Consider the following 24,185-nt stretch of genomic DNA (forward strand, 5'->3'; position numbering starts at 1 on the left):
TCTTCGTCAAATATATATATTTCAATGTAAACAAGTTATTTAAACAAAAGAAAGCTCTGCAGTAGAGCGCTTACCTCTGACCCGTTAGGTCCCTGGTTCGATTCCTGCTCCCGATAAATAGGCTTTTGGTGAACACTGTAGGTGTGGTTATTCTTAAGACTTTCCAGTTTCCTTACATTTTCTTGATTCCACCATTATCATGTATCTCATCGTCACCTTCTCACATTTATGTACAATCATGGGGCGTTAAACTAAAAGCAAAAAAAAAAAAATCTTGCAAATATCCTAATAAAAATGAGTTTTCTAGACTACACAAGTGGCCCCGCGTAGCGTAGTTGCTAACGCTCTCGCCTTCGGTGCGAACGGTCCCGGGTTCGATCCTGTTGGGGATCGATTCCCTCAGTCGAAAAAGTATCAAAAGATTTTAAGTCCAGCTATCCTGAATGAGGTTTCCTTGGGTTTTCCTCATTCACAGCAGGAAAATGCCGAAGTGGTACCTAACATATAGGTCCCAGGCTGTTTTCTTCCTTCCCCAAGCCTTTCTTCCCTTTCTTTCCCCAGATATTGTGCTCACCGAGGGACGTCATCCCTCATAAGTGACGGGCTAACAAGGCCATTGATGCCGAAAGCCCAGAAATCTAAATCCTAAATCTTCACTACACAAGGGAATTTTCGCGCTGAAAACGGTTTCTTAGCAATTATGTTAAGCAGTCCTGTAGTAACTCTGCACCAGGTAATAAATCGTCACATATAAAACGGAATGAATAAACACATAACATTCATTTTGCCACCTTGTAACGTAAAATGTTTCAAAACATTAATATTCAAAGATTTCTCAAAATTCAGATTCACCCATTCCATTTTCCTCAATCATTAACGAGTTACAATAGTAAGAATTGTAATCATAAACTACATTACTTACTTAGTACTATATTAAAGCAAGTTACACTAAAAGAATATATAGTTAATGGAATATTTAACTAAAGTAATAGTTAACTATTGTACTTACTGTAACGAACCTTGTGCCGAGGATTGTTTGACACCCACCTTAATTCTATTCAATACAAATAAGCAGTGATTAAGTTTAGCCAAACTATCTTTTGACACGGTTCTGATATCTGGCATAAAAAAAAGAATCCCCCAAGTAATGCAGGCTTCAAATCTCCCAAACGAAAATGCAAGGTTATCAAGATTACAAATATTAAATATTATTTTAAATAAAAGAAAATATTCAATTGGCTTTTTATTACAAATAATCAAATATCAAGGAAAAAAATACAAATTAACAACAACAATTTTAATTCTGTGAATGAGCTTCTTACTATGACAAGTGAAAAAGTAATCTAATTGCAACTGAATAATAGGTGAAAATAACTTGAAAAATAGTTAAATATACTTTGATAAAATGAATAATTCCAAACAAGAACAATCCTAACGCTATTAACAATTTCAAAAGTTAATAAAATTTACCCGGAATAGAAAGTGTCGAAACTTAGTCAAAAGCGACCGTGACTCAATCAAACAATTTAATTACAATAAAACGCGAAACTATTAAACTCGCAAAGCAAGAAACAAGAAAAATTTAATTCGACGTCGAAATCAATCTCTCAATAGAAATATCAAAAAACTATAATGGAACGCTAAATGCAATTTTCCTTTCGATATCAAATTACGAATTGTTTTCATACCAAGTATTAAATCTAATAATTAATAGTCTAATAGCTACTTCTACTTATGTTAGCAGGAAAAATGTATTAGTCAAATTGTTAGTTAATTAATCAAACCAAGGTTACCGGGTTTTGGGTTCTAGAAACTACAGCGAGGTTTGTACTTACCAATTTTCAAACTGCTCTAATCTGCCATTGGAATCGTCTGTCCTCAATCACCTCTACTCGATTCTACTGTTCCCAATTTGTGCAGTTAATAGAAGAAAACTTGGTAGGAAATCTGAAGTTTTCAGAAAACGCCAAACCGAATTTATAATAACTTATAATAACTTCGTATTATTCCGATCCGGTAAATCAAACGAAGAGAAAAATTCAACTTCAAACTTTCTATTCCTCTATACTTCATTAAACATTCGACCAAATACAACAGTCAGGTACTTCCAGATGGACATTCAGCGCAGCAACTAACCTGGCTCACGGCTTTCGCTCACGAGCGAGGCAGCTGTCCACGCGCAAACGACCAGACATTACGTCACGCGATTTAACCTTGAGTTTGTTGCAAACAAACTCGCTTCTACAACCTTCGCTCTTATTCTCATTACCTACAATTTTACTCTTTTTCTTTTTCTTTTTTAAAAAAAACGTAAACACAATAGATTCTCTTAATCGAGGAAATACAAAAATAGGAGTAACTTATTCAAACAGAATATACATTTTTCTTTCTTTCTTTCATATTCTTGTCATTAGTCCATATTTTCTTTTCACTTTCAGACACTAGCATATACAGAGTGTTCCAACAATACAGGCAGCTCCAACTCAATGTAGCTGAGCTTGCTACATTTCTCCCCCTCCAAAGAAAAAAATATCTGAGAAGGATTTTTTTTTGTATGGCTACCAGGAATCATTCACCTTAATGTCTCAGCTGGAAAACTCACAAAAAAATTTCATAACAAAATAGGCATTAATATAATGAAACACTCTCCTTCAATTACATTTAAAACAATTCACAAATCACAATTTAAATTTCACTTCAAATAAAAACCATTCTCAAAATTACTAGAAATTTCAAATTATTATTTAATTATTTAATATTTCAAATTTTTGAAAGTTTTCTTTCAAAATATTTAACTTTAAATCTCTCATTAAATTAAAAAACATTAAGATCATGATCTTTTTCAACAATTTAAAAAAATAATCAACACATTAAAAACTCATTTAAAGTTCGTACAAATTATATCAAATTACAACAAATTAAAATATAATCTGATCTAAGACATCTTACTCCCTTTACATGTAATCTTACCATTACTGTAATTCCTTTTTCCAGAAAGCGACGAGAAAAATCATCTGATTGAACTTTCAGAGATTGTAATTAAACCTTTCTTCTAGGGAAAAACTTCTTAACATCCGACACATGAACTCGCTTATATGAGTCTCGAGAATCATCAGCATCAGAGATCAATAATGTATTAGGGGTCAAAAACCTCCGAATAATAAAGGGTCCGTCCCACTTAAAACTCAATGATTTTGCTACTTTATCAGCAAGAGAGGATTTAACATGAGATTTTACCAATACTTGGTCATTTACAGAAACCACAACTGGACCTCTAATTTTGGATAATAAAGATTTCCTCTTTAACCATGCCTTTTCCATATTCTCAAGAGCATTGTGCCATAAATCAGCATTCTTATGCTTGAACAATTCTTGGTCACAAATCTTCCATTTCAATTCTAATGGGGTGTTCAAGGGACGTCCAAAATATAATTCGTATGGAATCGATTTGAGACCAGAATGCTCGCATATATTTAGCGTATATTGTAATACAGGTACAAAATTAGACCACTGTTGTTGTTTTTCAGCACAATAAGCTCTTAATGACGCTTTCAAAATTTTTATGAATCTTTCCGCCAAGTTAGCCTCAGCATGGTATGGACTAATCCTAATATGTTCTATTCCTAGCCCAAATAGAAAGGATCTAAAATGGGCAGATATAAAGACTGATGCATTATCAGTAGACAAGGATTCCGGAATTCCTAGCCTACTAAAAACATCCATTAACCTGTTACAAATAACAGTAGAATTCAAGGTTCTTAATTTTTCGAGAAAAAGAAATCTCGAAGCATTATCCACCCCAATTAATATGAATTTAAAGGAATTAGAGGTCGGCAAAGGTCCTATTATATCGACCATTACATTCTGTCCAACTCTTGTTGAAAATTTTGATATTAATGGACCCATTTTCTTTTTGTTGTTTTCTTTGACTAATTGACAGGTTTTACAAGTTCTGACATAGTCCTTAACGTCATTTACTACCGAGTCCCACGTGTAGCGTCGCATTATTTTCTTTAAAGTACGAAAAGTCCCGGTATGACCACCTGTCAATTCGTGATCGTGAAAGAACTCGATCACTAATTTCTGCAAATTCTTCGGAATTACTATTTTAAAAGGAAGGTTTAAGGCTTTACTCTTTTTCATTAATATGCCATTATTTAAAACATAATTTCGAATGTTCTCACCATATTCCAACCTTTCTATAATATTTCTTAACTCAGGATCTTCTTTTTGTAACTCCGATAAGGGCTCTTTCACCATAGGCAATTGCCAAGAATTTGCCATTTTAAAATTCCTTTTCATTATAGTCATACCCACAGGTCCGTCCACTTGCACAAATTCAAATGGATCATACATCCGTGTCAGGAAATCTGCAACTACGTTATTTTGGGACCTAACATGTTGGATAGTAAATGAGAATTGACACAAAGTCTCGACTAAAGGACCATATTTTAACAATCTCTTAGAATTACCCAAAATCCAGGATAACGCCTTATTGTCGGTAAAGACCACAAACTCATTAATCAAATAGTGGCGAAACCTATAAATTGCTTTAACGAGACCGATGAACTCGATCTCATAAATGCTCCTGTGTCGGTCAGCTTCCGTCAACTTTTTACTAAAGTACGATACAGGAATAAGATTATTATTCTCATCCATTTGACTTAAACAAGCTCCAATCGCTTTTCCTCCCCCGTCAACATGGATGAAAAACTTCTTGGACAGATCAGGAGTCCTTAATATAACATTATCTAATAATTCCTGCTTTAATTTATTTAAAGTTTTCTGATGTTCGATGGTCCATTCGAATTTCCTTTTTATTGATTTTAACTCGCTTAATGGACCCATCAACTCCTGAAGACCACTACAAAATCGAGCATAATACGAAAACAATCCACAAATTTTTTGTACTCCGCGCCTATTTCTAGGTGGAGGGATTTTCTTAATAGCTTCGACCCTTGATGGATCAATTTCGATAGTATCCCCATCAGTTACAAATCCTAAGTATTTTATCTTTTTATAAAAGAAAGCACTCTTATCTGGGGAAACAGTAATTCCATATTTTCTCAATCTTTCGAGGACCATTTTCAAAACTTTTTTATGTGATTCTACATCAGAAGTACATATTAAAATGTCATCAAAATAAGTTTTTACGCCTAGATCCTTCAAATCACCAAGAATTTTATCAATTACCCTCGCCAAAATACAACTTCCAGTCTTTATACCGACTGGTACCCTCGTATATTGAAAGCTGCCATGTGGGGTAACAATAGTGGTTATTTCGCGTGATCCCTTTTCCAGTTGCAACTGGAAATATGCTTTGGTAAGATCTAGGCTCGTAAAGAATTTCTTACCCGCTAAACTCGTCAAACATTCTTCTAAATTAGGCGCAGGATATACGTCATCCTTAATCAGGGAATTCGCCTTACAGAAGTTACCTACAATGCGATGTGTACCGTTTTTATTTCGTACTAAGAAGCAACTACTTCCATAATCCGAATGATCTACTTCAGTCAAAATACCCTGAGACACAAGGTCATCGATACAATCATAAAAAATTTTTTCTTTGTTTTTAGGAATCGGAAATGGATGCTCCTTAAATGGTTTTTGTTCTTTTAAATAAAGTTTAGCTTCAAAGCCTTGACAACATCCTATTTTTTCTGTTATAACATCAGAAAATTCAGTACGAAGACCATCAATGAATTCTAAAATATCTTTATCATTATATTGAAAATCCGAACCCGAATCTCTCAATATATCCTTAACATTGTCTTTTGAAAACGACTCCGTTTGCAATTTATCTTCAGGATCTATTAATTGTTTTTTATTTTTTTTACTAATTCATAGAATTTATTAGATTGCTCTAAATCCATATCTGAAGCTGCCGAATCACTATCACAGAAGTTCATATGAACCGCTGCAACACAGTCTTCCTTTCCTCCCACACATCGTTCCACTGATTTCTGTTCAAGTTCAGAAGAGGTAGCATTATTATTCAACACTGACGACTCTTCATTTTCCTCTTCCTTCTCTTCTTTTTCTTCTTCACATCAATCTCCATTGTATCGCCCTTTCCATTATTGGGTGCAGATCCAAACTTCTTATCCAACTCTCCTTGATGCAAAGATGAGGAAGGAAACGATCTCAGATTCGCATCTCCATCATATTCTTTTCCCAAAAACTGAAGATAATCGGGTCTACGTTGGCTATTTCTCAAATCATGTGAAGAACCATTATTCTGAACTGATCCAGTTAAATTCACACAATTGGAATCTACAGAGTGTCCAATTAAAGTCTCTTTTTGTTCGGGTTGATTCAATCCAAAAACACGATGAATATCTTCAAGTTGTGCTGAAGTAGGTATTTCCAATAGTTGCCGCTCAATGGTTGATAATTCTATATCACATTGGACCCCAACATCCAATGATCTTCTACCATGATGAACTGTCTGAATCCTTTCCAAATTCCCATATGAACTTGATTGGCCAACCGAGTACCCCGATCTAAGTCCGTTTCTTAGTGACGAATCATCTCGAAAAAACAACGAAGTTGATTTCTTAGATTTAAGTTCATTCCAACCTACACTTCCACCTTGATGGTCAACACGATCAACTGACTTAAATCCTGAAGTCGAATTCTGAATGGATATTGTATCGTCTCTAAAATACAGGACAACTGATTTGCGATTATTACGCAAATTCAATCTTCCACGAACAAAGTCCACACTCGAAGAGGTACTTTTCAAAAATGGAGTTCCCAGAAGGCAATCGCACGGCAAATCATTAACTACTAGAAAACTAACTCGCTCGAACCAACCGGAAAAATTTAGAGTGAGCTTAATCTCCTTACTGGATTCATAAAATGATCCCAAAGGTGCACGAATTACAATCGGAGTGGTTTCCTCAACATAATGCACGACCCCACAACGTTCAACAACCGATAAAGTAAGTAAATTATAAGACGACCCGCTATCTAAACAAGCACGAATTAACTCATTATTAACGCGAACATTTACAAAGGTAGCTACTGTTCCGTCTAATTGCGAAGGTACAATATTCTGTTTTTTCGAACCCGCATTAGAATTCATTGATCGTCGCAAATTTTTTGAATTACTTTTACCAAAATCACATGATTCAACTTTTTCTCTATTTACATTCAATTCTTTAGAGTGGTACTCTCTATCATTTTTCTTTACCAAAGCAACTGAAGTACCCGATGACTTATTTCCGATTCTTTTATTATATTCAACCTGATCTCGAAAGATTTTAGAAAACTCTAAGGAAATTCTTCTAAGTTCTTCTAAATTTCTTGGAATAGAAAGACCATACATTTTAAATCTCACCGCGGGATTCATGCCATCAAGCATGATACGCATCAATTGTTCTTCATCACCATAACAATCCAAGATCAAAGCAGTATAATAAATATCATTAATATACTGATCAACAGATTCAGTTAACCTTTGCTTCCTAAATAACCTTTCTGATATTAACGCATGCTTAACTGAATTAGTGATAAATTTCTCAAAAATTAACTTCTTGAATCGCGGCCAAGAAACATTAAAATAAATAGCTCGCTGAATTTCCTCCAGAAACTCTCCTTCACTTTTAGTTAACAAGGTACTATAAATAGCATTCAAAGGAAAACAAGTACTTTCAATGATTTGCTCTAAGTTGACCAACAAATCAAAAATAATATAGCTATTTTTTCCATCAATCTTCCTAAAATTCTTAAATTTCTGATCCAACAATTCAGCAATTTTTTGAAAAATAAATTGATCGCAATAATTGCCAGAAAACAACATTGGAAGCGGTTTAGGATTTAATTCCCCTAAATGCTCTTTTCTTTTTGAACTACCCTCACACATCTGTTGATTACTTTTATTTATTAATATAGGATTTCCTCTACTATACAGATTAACTGGAGTACAATTTTTTATTGCTGAAACTCTCCTGTAATACTGTCCTAAACGTTGATATTTATCAAATCCCTTACTCTGGCCCACAGGTTGAGAACTCTCAGATGGTAAGTTAAATCCTACCTGTCTATTAGCTATATTGCTAACACTCGAACAAACTTTTCCCAAAAGATTTAAATTACTAGCACTTCCTAACGGGGCATTATTATCAAAATACTCATTTGAGGGGGCTTGCCCTACTTCTGGCTCATTCAAAAACAAATTTCCTCCAGAATGAAAACTATTTCTTTCAAAGAATCTATGGACAGTTGAAGGAGGTTGTGCTAAACAACTAAAGTTTCTACTAAAAGGATTCTCTAAACTGGAACTATTTGACCTACCAAACAAATTACGCTGACTTCTATCTCCTTCTACATTTTCACTCGGGCTATTCAGTATTTCTCTATTTTCTCTTGAATTAACATATAACAATGAATCTCTAAGCGGTGGCGTTAAACTCATTGTCGATCTATCAAAAATACTATCATCAAATCCAGTTTGATCAATTGTATTCCAATCGAAACTCGAATCTACCTCGGACATGTTTATGCTAACGTACTCCTCCGACATTTTCATTCCATATAAATTACAAAGTATAATTAGCAAAATACAAAAAACAGCAAAATTATTAAACATATACTAGACCCCTATTAACAAAGCAAACTACCACTAAATCTAAGCAAAATACGAGATACTACAGAAACTATCCCCAGGGTTCTAAATATACACAATTCAATCGTATTTTGTTTCCTCGCTCTCTGGAATTTTTCACGCTTTAGAATGTATAACATTAATATACCAATATAGTAGTCGTTAACCTTATTTTAACAAACAATTCAAAAAATGAAAAAAAAATTAAATGCCTTACAAATTTCAGGGAGAGATGCCTCATCAAACAAGAGGTGAGTTGCTGCGCTGAACTAGTAACGAACCTTGTGCCGAGGATTGTTTGACACCCACCTTAATTCTATTCAATACAAATAAGCAGTGATTAAGTTTAGCCAAACTATCTTTTGACACGGTTCTGATATCTGGCATAAAAAAAAGAATCCCCCAAGTAATGCAGGCTTCAAATCTCCCAAACGAAAATGCAAGGTTATCAAGATTACAAATATTAAATATTATTTTAAATAAAAGAAAATATTCAATTGGCTTTTTATTACAAATAATCAAATATCAAGGAAAAAAATACAAATTAACAACAACAATTTTAATTCTGTGAATGAGCTTCTTACTATGACAAGTGAAAAAGTAATCTAATTGCAACTGAATAATAGGTGAAAATAACTTGAAAAATAGTTAAATATACTTTGATAAAATGAATAATTCCAAACAAGAACAATCCTAACGCTATTAACAATTTCAAAAGTTAATAAAATTTACCCGGAATAGAAAGTGTCGAAACTTAGTCAAAAGCGACCGTGACTCAATCAAACAATTTAATTACAATAAAACGCGAAACTATTAAACTCGCAAAGCAAGAAACAAGAAAAATTTAATTCGACGTCGAAATCAATCTCTCAATAGAAATATCAAAAAACTATAATGGAACGCTAAATGCAATTTTCCTTTCGATATCAAATTACGAATTGTTTTCATACCAAGTATTAAATCTAATAATTAATAGTCTAATAGCTACTTCTACTTATGTTAGCAGGAAAAATGTATTAGTCAAATTGTTAGTTAATTAATCAAACCAAGGTTACCGGGTTTTGGGTTCTAGAAACTACAGCGAGGTTTGTACTTACCAATTTTCAAACTGCTCTAATCTGCCATTGGAATCGTCTGTCCTCAATCACCTCTACTCGATTCTACTGTTCCCAATTTGTGCAGTTAATAGAAGAAAACTTGGTAGGAAATCTGAAGTTTTCAGAAAACGCCAAACCGAATTTATAATAACTTATAATAACTTCGTATTATTCCGATCCGGTAAATCAAACGAAGAGAAAAATTCAACTTCAAACTTTCTATTCCTCTATACTTCATTAAACATTCGACCAAATACAACAGTCAGGTACTTCCAGATGGACATTCAGCGCAGCAACTAACCTGGCTCACGGCTTTCGCTCACGAGCGAGGCAGCTGTCCACGCGCAAACGACCAGACATTACGTCACGCGATTTAACCTTGAGTTTGTTGCAAACAAACTCGCTTCTACAACCTTCGCTCTTATTCTCATTACCTACAATTTTACTCTTTTTCTTTTTCTTTTTTTTAAAAAAACGTAAACACAATAGATTCTCTTAATCGAGGAAATACAAAAATAGGAGTAACTTATTCAAACAGAATATACATTTTTCTTTCTTTCTTTCATATTCTTGTCATTAGTCCATATTTTCTTTTCACTTTCAGACACTAGCATATACAGAGTGTTCCAACAATACAGGCAGCTCCAACTCAATGTAGCTGAGCTTGCTACATTTCTCCCCCTCCAAAGAAAAAATATCTGAGAAGGATTTTTTTTGTATGGCTACCAGGAATCATTCACCTTAATGTCTCAGCTGGAAAACTCACAAAAAAATTTCATAACAAAATAGGCATTAATATAATGAAACACTCTCCTTCAATTACATTTAAAACAATTCACAAATCACAATTTAAATTTCACTTCAAATAAAAACCATTCTCAAAATTACTAGAAATTTCAAATTATTATTTAATTATTTAATATTTCAAATTTTTAAAAGTTTTCTTTCAAAATATTTAACTTTAAATCTCTCATTAAATTAAAAAACATTAAGATCATGATCTTTTTCAACAATTTAAAAAAATAATCAACACATTAAAAACTCATTTAAATTTCGTACAAATTATATCAAATTACAACAAATTAAAATATAATCTGATCTAAGACATCTTACTCCCTTTACATGTAATCTTACCATTACTGTAATTCCTTTTTCCAGAAAGCGACGAGAAAAATCATCTGATTGAACTTTCAGAGATTGTAATTAAACCTTTCTTCTAGGGAAAAACTTCTTAACATCCGACACATGAACTCGCTTATATGAGTCTCGAGAATCATCAGCATCAGAGATCAATAATGTATTAGGGGTCAAAAACCTCCGAATAATAAAGGGTCCGTCCCACTTAAAACTCAATGATTTTGCTACTTTATCAGCAAGAGAGGATTTAACATGAGATTTTACCAATACTTGGTTATTTACAGAAACCACAACTGGACCTCTAATTTTGGATAATAAAGATTTCCTCTTTAACCATGCCTTTTCCATATTCTCAAGAGCATTGTGCCATAAATCAGCATTCTTATGCTTGAACAATTCTTGGTCACAAATCTTCCATTTCAATTCTAATGGGGTGTTCAAGGGACGTCCAAAATATAATTCGTATGGAATCGATTTGAGACCAGAATGCTCGCATATATTTAGCGTATATTGTAATACAGGTACAAAATTAGACCACTGTTGTTGTTTTTCAGCACAATAAGCTCTTAATGACGCTTTCAAAATTTTTATGTATCTTTCCGCCAAGTTAGCCTCAGCATGGTATGGACTAATCCTAATATGTTCTATTCCTAGCCCAAATAGAAAGGATCTAAAATGGGCAGATATAAAGACTGATGCATTATCAGTAGACAAGGATTCCGGAATTCCTAGCCTACTAAAAACATCCATTAACCTGTTACAAATAACAGTAGAATTCAAGGTTCTTAATTTTTCGAGAAAAAGAAATCTCGAAGCATTATCCACCCCAATTAATATGAATTTAAAGGAATTAGAGGTCGGCAAAGGTCCTATTATATCGACCATTACATTCTGTCCAACTCTTGTTGAAAATTTTGATATTAATGGACCCATTTTCTTTTTGTTGTTTTCTTTGACTAATTGACAGGTTTTACAAGTTCTGACATAGTCCTTAACGTCATTTACTACCGAGTCCCACGTGTAGCGTCGCATTATTTTCTTTAAAGTACGAAAAGTCCCGGTATGACCACCTGTCAATTCGTGATCGTGAAAGAACTCGATCACTAATTTCTGCAAATTCTTCGGAATTACTATTTTAAAAGGAAGGTTTAAGGCTTTACTCTTTTTCATTAATATGCCATTATTTAAAACATAATTTCGAATGTTCTCACCATATTCCAACCTTTCTGTAATATTTCTTAACTCAGGATCTTCTTTTTGTAACTCCGATAAGGGCTCTTTCACCATAGGCAATTGCCAAGAATTTGCCATTTTAAAATTCCTTTTCATTATAGTCATACCCACAGGTCCGTCCACTTGCACAAATTCAAATGGATCATACATCCGTGTCAGGAAATCTGCAACTACGTTATTTTGGGACCTAACATGTTGGATAGTAAATGAGAATTGACACAAAGTCTCGACTAAAGGACCATATTTTAACAATCTCTTAGAATTACCCAAAATCCAGGATAACGCCTTATTGTCGGTAAAGACCACAAACTCATTAATCAAATAGTGGCGAAACCTATAAATTGCTTTAACGAGACTGATGAACTCGATCTCATAAATGCTCCTGTGTCGGTCAGCTTCCGTCAACTTTTTACTAAAGTACGATACAGGAATAAGATTATTATTCTCATCCATTTGACTTAAACAAGCTCCAATCGCTTTTCCTCCCCCGTCAACATGGATGAAAAACTTCTTGGACAGATCAGGAGTCCTTAATATAACATTATCTAATAATTCCTGCTTTAATTTATTTAAAGTTTTCTGATGTTCGATGGTCCATTCGAATTTCCTTTTTATTGATTTTAACTCGCTTAATGGACCCATCAACTCCTGAAGACCACTACAAAATCGAGCATAATACGAAAACAATCCACAAATTTTTTGTACTCCGCGCCTATTTCTAGGTGGAGGGATTTTCTTAATAGCTTCGACCCTTGATGGATCAATTTCGATAGTATCCCCATCAGTTACAAATCCTAAGTATTTTATCTTTTTATAAAAGAAAGCACTCTTATCTGGGGAAACAGTAATTCCATATTTTCTCAATCTTTCGAGGACCATTTTCAAAACTTTTTTATGTGATTCTACATCAGAAGTACATATTAAAATGTCATCAAAATAAGTTTTTACGCCTAGATCCTTCAAATCACCAAGAATTTTATCAATTACCCTCGCCAAAATACAACTTCCAGTCTTTATACCGACTGGTACCCTCGTATATTGAAAGCTGCCATGTGAGGTAACAATAGTGGTTATTTCGCGTGATCCCTTTTCCAGTTGCAACTGGAGATATGCTTTGGTAAGATCTAGGCTCGTAAAGAATTTCTTACCCGCTAAACTCGTCAAACATTCTTCTAAATTAGGCGCAGGATATACGTCATCCTTAATCAGGGAATTCGCCTTACAGAAGTTACCTACAATGCGATGTGTACCGTTTTTATTTCGTACTAAGAAGCAACTACTTCCATAATCCGAATGATCTACTTCAGTCAAAATACCCTGAGACACAAGGTCATCGATACAATCATAAAAAATTTTTTCTTTGTTTTTAGGAATCGGAAATGGATGCTCCTTAAATGGTTTTTGTTCTTTTAAATAAAGTTTAGCTTCAAAGCCTTGACAACATCCTATTTTTTCTGTTATAACATCAGAAAATTCAGTACGAAGACCATCAATGAATTCTAAAATATCTTTATCATTATATTGAAAATCCGAACCCGAATTTCTCAATATATCCTTAACATTGTCTTTTGAAAACGACTCCGTTTGCAATTTATCTTCAGGATCTATTAATTGTTTTTTATTTTTTTTTACTAATTCATAGAATTTATTAGATTGCTCTAAATCCATATCTGAAGCTGCCGAATCACTATCACAGAAGTTCATATGAACCGCTGCAACACAGTCTTCCTTTCCTCCCACACATCGTTCCACTGATTTCTGTTCAAGTTCAGAAGAGGTAGCATTATTATTCAACACTCGACGACTCTTCATTTTCCTCTTCCTTCTCTTCTTTTTCTTCTTCACATCAATCTCCATTGTATCGCCCTTTCCATTATTGGGTGCAGATCCAAACTTCTTATCCAACTCTCCTTGATGCAAAGATGAGGAAGGAAACGATCTCAGATTCGCATCTCCATCATATTCTTTTCCCAAAAACTGAAGATAATCGGGTCTACGTTGGCTATTTCTCAAATCATGTGAAGAACCATTATTCTGAACTGATCCAGTTAAATTCACACAATTGGAATCTACAGAGTGTCCAATTAAAGTCTCTTTTTGTTCGGGTTGATTCAATCCAAAAACACGATGAATATCTTCAAGTTGTGCTGAAGTAGGTATTTCCAATAGTTGCCGCTCAATGGTTGATAATTCTATATCACATTGGACCCCAACATCCAATGATCTTCTACCATGATGAACTGTCTGAATCCTTTCCAAATTCCCATATGAACTTGATTGGCCAACCGAGTACCCCGATCTAAGTCCGTTTCTTAGTGACGAATCATCTCGAAAAAACAACGAAGTTGATTTCTTAGATTTAAGTTCATTCCAACCTACACTTCCACCTTGATGGTCAACACGATCAACTGACTTAAATCCTGAAGTCGAATTCTGAATGGATATTGTATCGTCTCTAAAATACAGGACAACTGATTTGCGATTATTACGCAAATTCAATCTTCCACGAACAAAGTCCACACTCGAAGAGGTACTTTTCAAAAATGGAGTTCCCAGAAGGCAATCGCACGGCAAATCATTAACTACTAGAAAACTAACTCGCTCGAACCAACCGGAAAAATTTAGAGTGAGCTTAATCTCCTTACTGGATTCATAAAATGATCCCAAAGGTGCACGAATTACAATCGGAGTGGTTTCCTCAACATAATGCACGACCCCACAACGTTCAACAACCGATAAAGTAAGTAAATTATAAGACGACCCGCTATCTAAACAAGCACGAATTAACTCATTATTAACGCGAACATTTACAAAGGTAGCTACTGTTCCGTCTAATTGCGAAGGTACAATATTCTGTTTTTTCGAACCCGCATTAGAATTCAATGATCGTCGCAAATTTTTTGAATTACTTTTACCAAAATCACATGATTCAACTTTTTCTCTATTTACATTCAATTCTTTAGAGTGGTACTCTCTATCATTTTTCTTTACCAAAGCAACTGAAGTACCCGATGACTTATTTCCGATTCTTTTATTATATTCAACCTGATCTCGAAAGATTTTAGAAAACTCTAAGGAAATTCTTCTAAGTTCTTCTAAATTTCTTGGAATAGAAAGACCATACATTTTAAATCTCACCGCGGGATTCATGCCATCAAGCATGATACGCATCAATTGTTCTTCATCACCATAACAATCCAAGATCAAAGCAGTATAATAAATATCATTAATATACTGATCAACAGATTCAGTTAACCTTTGCTTCCTAAATAACCTTTCTGATATTAACGCATGCTTAACTGAATTAGTGATAAATTTCTCAAAAATTAACTTCTTGAATCGCGGCCAAGAAACATTAAAATAAATAGCTCGCTGAATTTCCTCCAGAAACTCTCCTTTACTTTTAGTTAACAAGGTACTATAAATAGCATTCAAAGGAAAACAAGTACTTTCAATGATTTGCTCTAAGTTGACCAACAAATCAAAAATAATATAGCTATTTTTTCCATCAATCTTCCTAAAATTCTTAAATTTCTGATCCAACAATTCAGCAATTTTTTGAAAAATAAATTGATCGCAATAATTGCCAGAAAACAACATTGGAAGCGGTTTAGGATTTAATTCCCCTAAATGCTCTTTTCTTTTTGAACTACCCTCACACATCTGTTGATTACTTTTATTTATTAATATAGGATTTCCTCTACTATACAGATTAACTGGAGTACAATTTTTTATTGCTGAAACTCTCCTGTAATACTGTCCTAAACGTTGATATTTATCAAATCCCTTACTCTGGCCCACAGGTTGAGAACTCTCAGATGGTAAGTTAAATCCTACCTGTCTGTTAGCTATATTGCTAACACTCGAACAAACTTTTCCCAAAAGATTTAAATTACTAGCACTTCCTAACGGGGCATTATTATCAAAATACTCATTTGAGGGGGCTTGTCCTACTTCTGGCTCATTCAAAAACAAATTTCCTCCAGAATGAAAACTATTTCTTTCAAAGGATCTATGGACAGTTGAAGGAGGTTGTGCTAAACAACTAAAGTTTCTACTAAAAGGATTCTCTAAACTGGAACTATTTGACCTACCAAACAAATTACGCTGACTTCTATCTCCTTCTACATTTTCACTCGGGCTATTCAGTATTTCTCTATTTTCTCTTGAATTAACATATAACAATGAATCTCTAAGCGGTGGCGTTAAACTCATTGTCGATCTATCAAAAATACTATCATCAAATCCAGTTTGATCAATTGTATTCCAATCGAAACTCGAATCTACCTCGGACATGTTTATGCTAACGTACTCCTCCGACATTTTCATTCCATATAAATTACAAAGTATAATTAGCAAAATACAAAAAACAGCAAAATTATTAAACATATACTAGACCCCTATTAACAAAGCAAACTACCACTAAATCTAAGCAAAATACGAGATACTACAGAAACTATCCCCAGGGTTCTAAATATACACAATTCAATCGTATTTTGTTTCCTCGCTCTCTGGAATTTTTCACGCTTTAGAATGTATAACATTAATATACCAATATAGTAGTCGTTAACCTTATTTTAACAAACAATTCAAAAAATGAAAAAAAAATTAAATGCCTTACAAATTTCAGGGAGAGATGCCTCATCAAACAAGAGGTGAGTTGCTGCGCTGAACTTGTAACGAACCTTGTGCCGAGGATTGTTTGACACCCACCTTAATTCTATTCAATACAAATAAGCAGTGATTAAGTTTAGCCAAACTATCTTTTGACACGGTTCTGATATCTGGCATAAAAAAAAGAATCCCCCAAGTAATGCAGGCTTCAAATCTCCCAAACGAAAATGCAAGGTTATCAAGATTACAAATATTAAATATTATTTTAAATAAAAGAAAATATTCAATTGGCTTTTTATTACAAATAATCAAATATCAAGGAAAAAATACAAATTAACAACAACAATTTTAATTCTGTGAATGAGCTTCTTACTATGACAAGTGAAAAAGTAATCTAATTGCAACTGAATAATAGGTGAAAATAACTTGAAAAATAGTTAAATATACTTTGATAAAATGAATAATTCCAAACAAGTACAATCCTAACGCTATTAACAATTTCAAAAGTTAATAAAATTTACCCGGAATAGAAAGTGTCGAAACTTAGTCAAAAGCGACCGTGACTCAATCAAACAATTTAATTACAATAAAACGCGAAACTATTAAACTCGCAAAGCAAGAAACAAGAAAAATTTAATTCGACGTCGAAATCAATCTCTCAATAGAAATATCAAAAAACTATAATGGAACGCTAAATGCAATTTTCCTTTCGATATCAAATTACGAATTGTTTTCATACCAAGTATTAAATCTAATAATTAATAGTCTAATAGCTACTTCTACTTATGTTAGCAGGAAAAATGTATTAGTCAAATTGTTAGTTAATTAATCAAACCAAGGTTACCGGGTTTTGGGTTCTAGAAACTACAGCGAGGTTTGTACTTACCAATTTTCAAACTGCTCTAATCTGCCATTGGAATCGTCTGTCCTCAATCACCTCTACTCGATTCTACTGTTCCCAATTTGTGCAGTTAATAGAAGAAAACTTGGTAGGAAATCTGAAGTTTTCAGAAAACGCCAAACCGAATTTATAATAACTTATAATAACTTCGTATTATTCCGATCCGGTAAATCAAACGAAGAGAAAAATTCAACTTCAAACTTTCTATTCCTCTATACTTCATTAAACATTCGACCAAATACAACAGTCAGGTACTTCCAGATGGACATTCAGCGCAGCAACTAACCTGGCTCACGGCTTTCGCTCACGAGCGAGGCAGCTGTCCACGCGCAAACGACCAGACATTACGTCACGCGATTTAACCTTGAGTTTGTTGCAAACAAACTCGCTTCTACAACCTTCGCTCTTATTCTCATTACCTACAATTTTACTCTTTTTCTTTTTCTTTTTTTAAAAAAAAAAACGTAAACACAATAGATTCTCTTAATCGAGGAAATACAAAAATAGGAGTAACTTATTCAAACAGAATATACATTTTTCTTTCTTTCTTTCATATTCTTGTCATTAGTCCATATTTTCTTTTCACTTTCAGACACTAGCATATACAGAGTGTTCCAACAATACAGGCAGCTCCAACTCAATGTAGCTGAGCTTGCTACATTACCCAGGCTTTTGTTTCCTTCCTCTCTTCTGTTCCGTTTGTAAACAACCTCGTTTCGCAAGCAAAAGACGGTAGTTCAATGACGTCAGCCATGGAGAAAGAAAGAGTGTCTATAGGCGGTCTGGATCTCACACACAGATGGACGTATATAGCATATAGGTGAAGTATTTAACATACGTATACGTATGTAAAATACTGAAGATTGTTAGATGTCAGACATCCTGCAGCGACATGATGTAATATCTAAGCGGGTAAAAGGCAGTACCTATGTAGTATATGGATAAAGTACGCTCCGTACAGATTTCCTTAGTAAACATAACGAATCCTTGTATTTGTACAATATACCGCTGTCCGGATAATGGATTTTTCTCAGTGTATAACTGTCTTCTTGTAAGAATATAAATTGATAATAATTTTTCAGGTTACTTTTAATACTGATACTATGTGTATAATCGGGAAATCTATATTTGTGGTAAATTTCATGGGAAAAGAATTATAAATACAAAAATTAGAATGAGTAACACAAAATGTTGTTAAGTGGACAAGAAAATATTTTTATTGTTATATTGTTCTTATTTACTGCTTTTTTAACATTAAATTTACCATATACATATCTTTGCCGATTATACACATACTAACATTGTAAGAAATACCGAGCGAAATCGTTATCAAATTATATTCCCACAAGAACATATTTATAGACATGCGACAATAATTTTGGACATGAGCGCGTACATTACACTACTGAATAGTCACATTCTCGAGCTATTTTGGAAATTTTGACATACATTTCCGAATAGTCTTCAACACTATATTTTCGCTATGAAAAGTACTAAAATGTTTTACACTTTAAGAAGAGCAAAATGTAGACTTTCGTCGAGCAAAAATATTTACAGTTTTATCCAATAATAGGTTTCTCAATTGCCAAAATTGGAAGGGAGGAATAGCAATCTTGTGCACACGTATTTCTTAAATAAATTTTAATTCTTCTCGTTACACTGAACGAGCATTTTCAGAAGCAGTGGATATAGCACTGTTAAATACAGGCGTAATAACTTAAACAGGTAAGGGAAACTAGTAGAAAGGGAATTGTTCTTAGGATCATTTGTTCAAAGACGGCCTACCTGTAACGTTTTGTTTGGCAGCGTCACGCGTGGGGAAATTTGGAGCTAGTAGTTCCTGTTCCAGCACGCAGTGAGGCTTTCTGAAGATGAGTGTTGGTAAAAGGAAGCATCCTGCTGTATACTCTTAAATACAAAGGCAAGTGTTAAAAATACCACTATCAAAATGGCTGATATAACTCTCTGCTCAGTGGCGTATTTAGGGGGGCTTCCAGGCTTAAGCCCCCCGAAATCTTACTATAGTAAAGTATATGAAATATCTTGCAGAGTTTTCACATTTTCAGGCAAAGTCCCTCCTGAAAGTTAGCAAAAACCCCCGAAACAATATCGTAAATACGCCACTGTCTCTGCTTAATGAAAAACTCGTGATAATCAATAGTTATATAAGCAGTTATATAATAGCAAGCGAATCTGTAGTTATATAAGTCAGGTGTATAGGAGTATTAGATGAGGTGTCGAGCACACAACGCTGCTGACTGGTTTGAATAGAACAATGTACAAGCATGTCCTTTGTTATTTTCGCTGCATGATAGATGTTGGGGTAAGACGGCCCCTACAATCCCTACAATATTTGTTATCCTAATTGAATATATCGTGAATTTAGATTAATAAATATTGTCTTGCAATGATATGCAGTACAAGAGTTACACGGCTCGCTTCCGTGTTCCATTTTCATGAATGTACATAATATAAACAGGTAATTAGCTGTCACGAGATGGTTTAGTCAGGAGCATGCACCGGTGACAAGGAACAAAATTGTCCCAATTAGTGTAAGTCGTACTTTTGTATTGTAGAAACTGTATTTTTGCTGTAGTGTATGTTGTTGAAATGAACAGTCAAGAAAGGAGAGTACTCAGGAGCAAAAGAGTTCTGAAAATCGAGATAAAGAAATCTCATGGAAACGTACTACAAATCATTGTTATAAGTGTGGCGGTTATTATTACAATGCAATTAATGGGAAGAAATTGTTCAAGTGTAACGACTGCAAGGGCTGGTTCCATGATGACTGTTTTGGGAAAGATAAAGTCCAGGTTGGATAGTGATGGTTTATAGAGGGTATATGGAATATGGAAACACATGCTGAAGTCTTATTTTTCGCTTGTTTCTTACATTAAGTTCTTTATTTATATATTTGGGTACAATATCAGGGGATCTATCTTTGCACAATCAACTTTTTATTGGTAGGCCGACTTAGACACATGTTTGTAAGAACGGTGTACGAGCCCATGCGCTAGCTGTTGTTTTGATTTATTGTGCAGACAGGATATCTGATTAGTGGATGAAATCTGTATTTTTTGATAACCGAAATAACAATAGTGTAAAGCATTAAATTACTTTTCTTCAAAACATAGTTTTTGTTATTCAGGAACAAAGTCCTTAGGGGGTGCCATTGTTGAACAAAAAACCTAAATTTTAATATAAGGGTATTTACAAACTTGCCATCTTGATCCACAGGCACAAAAGTCATTTTTGCAAAAACACGAACTTCTCCAAATAAGTCATTATCTTTTAACCCAAAATATTTCTCTACAAGCGAACATGTATAATCAAATTTCGTGTCACTTGTACACTCGTATTCGTATTTTGGCAACACATTCTCAATATTAACTCCATTGAACGTAATAGTTCTTAATCATTTTTTGCGAAACCATTTTTGATATGTTCAGCAATACCGTCAAGGAAAGAATAATAAACAGACTGCAGAAAATATTTTTGAGCTCAGGAGAAATCCACGTTGATATACCTCCACCAAGTTTGGCCGGTATCTTTCTCTTTCGGGGTATTTCAGGTCCAGAACACAAATAATTGCGAACTGAAGATATTTGGATAAAATATTTGTCATTTGAAACAATTTCAGCATTATATTTAAAACAAAAGTAAAATCTACTTGGAAATAGATGTTGCAAGATCATGTGCTTTCCAACCAACAGTATTATCATTTTCATCTATCTTCAAGTGCTTCTACGATTTTCACGAAATGTTTGACAGCACGAAGACTTTGATATCTAAAACTGAATCTCGTGTCACTAAGGGCCTTCAAAATTAGATTTACTTGATATGGACTGCTCTTGGATATAATTTTACTTTTTCGAAACTCGCAGTCGTTTTGATGATGTTTCAACGAAATTATATAATTTGTTGAAGGTACCGAAAACGTTACATACAAACATGACGCTCTTTTACATGTCTACAAGCGCAAGATTTAAGGAATGCATGTAACAATGATGCATGACCAAGTAATGCATATAACTGCGGAATATCATAAATACTGTAGACAAAACAATGGAAAAGGTAGAAGTTGTTTCTAATTATTCTCTTTTCAATCAATATTCCTTACTATTAGAAAGAAGAAAAGCTATTTAAGGAACTGTCGATTTTTGTGCAATTAAAACGCAATTCTTGTAGCTTTCTTAACTCCATGAGAAGACAAATAACCAATATGTACTTACGCAACGGCAAATATTATATGGCACCATATTTTCTATGAATCAGTAATACATATAAAAGCTTTACATTTCCAAATGAAACAATATGCATTAAAGTGTAACTTCAAAAACGTGTTGGGGCAACTGCTCCCCTTTCTCCCTAATCTCCATCCCTGTCTGCATTTAAAATTGAGGACAGGTATTTTCGAATATCCCTAGCTTTAGCAGTTTTCAGGGGAATTTTTAGCTCTATGTGCTCTCTCCAAGTTTTTATCATCAACTCCATCATCATGAGTGTTTCTGTAACTAAGCCGCTTGATATCTTGGTTGCAGTTATGGTTTTTGATCTGTATTCAATTATTTAATAAAATGTCACTTTTCATTTTTCGTGTTGTTAAGTAATGGAGTTTTTTTTTAATTTTAAAATACCAGCCTTAAAATCTCTAATCATACTTTGTGCTGTTATGATTCACAACCACAGTAAACTCGTGTCGGTTGTTTGCTTTCCATAACAACACCGATCTATGGACTTGTGTGCTATGAAACTCAACATGTCATTAACATGCGGAAAATACGGGAACCTGTGTTGTTTTGAATGCCAAACGATAGAACTCAGGTAGATGATTACAGCAATGTATACAACTTATACAGTACCACAAATGGACTTGTGCTGTTATGGATCGCGCTGCTCAATTCAATTTTACTACATGTCAGTGGCCCCAGTACGACTATTACTTTTGTGTGTTCAACATCCATTGTTTGGTGTTGCAGTTAACACAGACCAGTGTTACCGATTTAACACAGAGCCGGTGTTTGGTATACAAAATAACTAGGTCAATGAACGAAGGAAAGCGAAAAAAAATGGAACAGCACCATGGTGTTCGCTCAATATCTTGTGTTGTAAGTAATACGCCAGCTCGTATGTTGAATACTAGCCATTGAGGTATATTAATATTCATAACTACAGCCAGCTAAATCGCATTCGTCAACAACCAGCCAAATCTTTCATTTACTAAGAAGACTGACTCAGCAAAATCATCACAGTCGCCTCAAAATGCTGTGTATTGGTAATTATTAGCGTAATCATTACCTTGGACATATAAGTGTCTAAGTTACTGATGTTGAGAATTTGGATTAGTTTTCGTTTTGCACTATGAGGAAACCTGTAAAGCTGTATATTTGATATTTATACCAAGTAACGAACAAGTTATTACACTGTATGAAAAAGATTTTCTAAGTGTATGGATTCAGGCAAAATTTGTTAGGAGAAATGCTGAGATTTGTTTTCGATGTTTCTACACATGTTTATGGTGTATTTAAACCAACAGACTTCCAAATAGTGCTAAGCCAACAATATTGATATCGTGTCTGATTACTTTGCTGATCAAGTTCTCATGTCCTTCTTTCATTCAGAAAGCGTGGTTGCCAAATTCCAGCATTAAAGTTCACTACGTTTCTCTTCCTTGCGACTATATTTCATTCTTTGTAACCATTTATAAATAATTTATGCCACACTTTATTATCGCTCATAACAGACATTTTCATTTAATAAGAATCTTTTTTAGTTTAACTTCCCACGATTATGCATCAAAGCTAAGGAAGACAGAGATTTTTTTTGTAGATGTAGTTGTTTGGGAGCTGTACACAAAAAAGTCCAAGTAACTTTGTCAGATAGCCAAAGTAACTTTGACTACTCAATTTAACTAGTACTACCATTTTAACGATTACTCCAAAATACGATGGATTTGAAGTATTATCAAGCATGAGTGAAGATTAACCGCAAACCAGTAAGTTGAATTAACACAGACCTTTTTTTTCTGACAAATGAGTAGGAGAAGAATATGGGAGAATTTTATTTCGCCATTCAGCAAGCAATTCATCTTTACAGAGTAAGCCAAATCGGTCAGGGTTTATTTTACTCTGCCAAGAAGGTTTTCAATCGTTTCATCCCACAACTAACATTGTGCTCACAATGCCAATTTGCTAAAGAGATATTTGACAACAGAGATTTGACATTAAACTTCCGTAGATAATGCTTACTCTCAAGAAAAATCAGTTTCTAACAACTTTGCTATATTCTTTATTTACGTTATGGAATAATAAGAGCCAAACACACATCGCATTTTATAATATTTAGCTTCAACAATACCATGTACGAAAGTAGACCAAAAGACACTCCTAAATTTTAGCATTCCGAATCCGAAGTAGTAGTCGGTGGATGTTGCAAAGGGGTCATTTCATGTTTTACAGAAGAAAAAGAATGAACTGTGAGGAGGGTTGTTACTTGGATATATCCAGGGGAGCTTAGCGCCTTTGACAATCTTTCTTAAGGGGCGGATAGGGCAATTACCACCTGACTTTGAAAAACATATGCTCGTTTAATAAAT

The 24,185-nt window shown here is 34.1% G+C and overlaps 1 long non-coding RNA gene across 1 annotated transcript; it reads right to left on the bottom strand.

Moving 5' to 3' along the window:
- Positions 1 to 1,551: 1,551 nt before the first annotated feature.
- Positions 1,552 to 16,956, bottom strand: LOC145679834 (uncharacterized). The gene is made up of 3 exons (XR_014130576.1): positions 16,697 to 16,956; positions 9,706 to 9,817; positions 1,552 to 1,947 (listed from the first exon to the last, which is right to left on the bottom strand). It is a non-coding gene; the product is annotated as an uncharacterized LOC145679834 (long non-coding RNA).
- Between the last annotated feature and the right edge of the window lie 7,229 nt (positions 16,957 to 24,185).

The sequence above is a fragment of the Thermobia domestica genome, chromosome 2, assembly GCF_964235325.1.
Source record: "Thermobia domestica chromosome 2, izTheDome1.hap1.1, whole genome shotgun sequence".
In the NCBI taxonomy this organism is placed as follows: domain Eukaryota; kingdom Metazoa; phylum Arthropoda; class Insecta; order Zygentoma; family Lepismatidae; genus Thermobia; species Thermobia domestica.